Below are 1979 nucleotides of genomic sequence, written 5' to 3' on the forward strand. Positions count from 1 at the left end.
CGCTCACTCTCCCCAGCTTCACTTAATTCTCAGTGGCTGATTTGGAACACCTGTGGCTTGTTAATCAGTCTCCACTTTCTCCTTAGTGATAGATAGTTATTGATTATCTCTTCTGTTTAACTATTCACCTGTCTCAGCAGCAGCAGCAGCAGCAATAGCATACCAATATTCTGCCTGCCTGAACAAACCTGGTTACCTAACCTGTTGTCTGCCCGCCAGCTTCTCCACAGAGTACTTTCCTGCCATACTGACTCCTGGTACCTATTGTTTATGTCATACCCACTCGCTGCCCTGCTGACTTCTCCCTGCCTGCTCAGCTTTGTTGAGTGTCTTGTGCCTGTCTAGCCACTCACAGTCGGCCATACTCTCCAGCCATCACCTATCTTCTGCAACCTGTTACCTGACCTGTGTTTGCCTGTTCTGGACTGTCCACCTTGTCTGTGCCCTCTGTTTTTAAGTCTGCTGCTCCTCTGATTATTTTGACTGGGGATTGTTCTGAAATATGTGCATATCTCTATGCACATAGAATCTGCACATAGAAGCAGATTCCACCTCTCGTTTTCCCGGACAGCTCCTTTACTCAATCCGCTTTGAACACCTGGAAACCCGGTATTTGAATCGCGCTGTCCGCAATTGAGTTGCTCAGCCAGGTCTCCATGAAGCACAAAGCAGCAGAACGTGCAAAGTGAAAGTTAGTCCTGTTGACGAGAAGAATTTCATCCATTTTGTTGACCAGGGAGCGGAGATTAGCCAGGTGAATAGATGGGAGTGAGGTCGGTGTTCCCTCTGTTGTAACCGCACCAAAGCGCCAGAGCGTTTTCCACTCCGGCGGGGTTTTTTCCAGGTCCCCTATATTGCTGCTGTGCCTCTGATCAGAATGTCCATACAGCACTCTTCATTCACAAAAATCGGAGGAAGGTATTTTGGTGTGAGTTGTGTGATTTAACAGTTCTTCTCTGGTAAAAGTAATCCGGGATGAGTTTCACAAGACCAAGAAAACTAAGAAAAACAACAAACACAAGAGAGCGTGAGCGACCATGGTCGCCATCATTGTCAGCGCCGGAAGTCGTCTTATATTAGAAGTCTATATTAATAGAGATTTCAACAATCTCCATACAAAGGTTACAAATAACCAACAATGAATTGCCTCTAATCACTGTTAATGTCTATCAGCTATCCGTCCTGAAATACAGTAGCTTGTTCATCTGTGCAACAGAGTAGAGAAGAGTAGGTACTTTATTGATCCCACAGTAGGGAAATTTTTGTTACAGCAGCAATAGAGAACAACCAACATAACACCATAAGAGCAGACACCACCATAAGAACAGACACATAAGAACAGAACTTCATAAAAACACGGAAAAAAACTCAACAAGGACAAAGTTGCTGTAACTTGCTGGCACTCCGCATGGCACATGCCTACGTAAGTACGCAGTAACAAGGAACACTTAGTCTTAAAATAAACAGTTAGATAAAGGCAAGAAAGCATTAGGTCAAAGTGTTTATTTGTCATATGCACAGTTAGGAAACGAGTTTCCCTGTACAATGAAATTCTTACTTTGCCATCCCCATGAATGCCACAAAAATACAAGTGAAATATAAAGTAGATAAATAAGTAACACAAAATCATTTTAAGCAGCAAATGCTGCAATATGATAAAAATATATAAGAATATAGTAAGGGAATGTATGCTGCATGGGAGCAGCATTTGCAGCAGTCAACAGTCATTGTGCAATTATGCATCTGCAAACTGAGAATGTAAACAGTACATCACGTATTTCCTGGTAATGAACTCCTCAGCTGTTTAGGAGTCTGATGGCAGAGGGAAAGAACGAATTTTTCAGTCTAGTGGTCCTGCATTTCACACTTCTGAGCCTCCGATTAGAGGGTAGGGGGGTGAACAGTCCATGCTGGGGGTGGGGGGGGTCTTTGAGGATGGAGGCAGCCTTCCTATGCCCCCTCCGATAATAAATGCCACG

Source organism: Monopterus albus, unplaced genomic scaffold (assembly GCF_001952655.1).
Source record: "Monopterus albus unplaced genomic scaffold, M_albus_1.0 scaffold918.1, whole genome shotgun sequence".
NCBI classification, from domain to species: domain Eukaryota; kingdom Metazoa; phylum Chordata; class Actinopteri; order Synbranchiformes; family Synbranchidae; genus Monopterus; species Monopterus albus.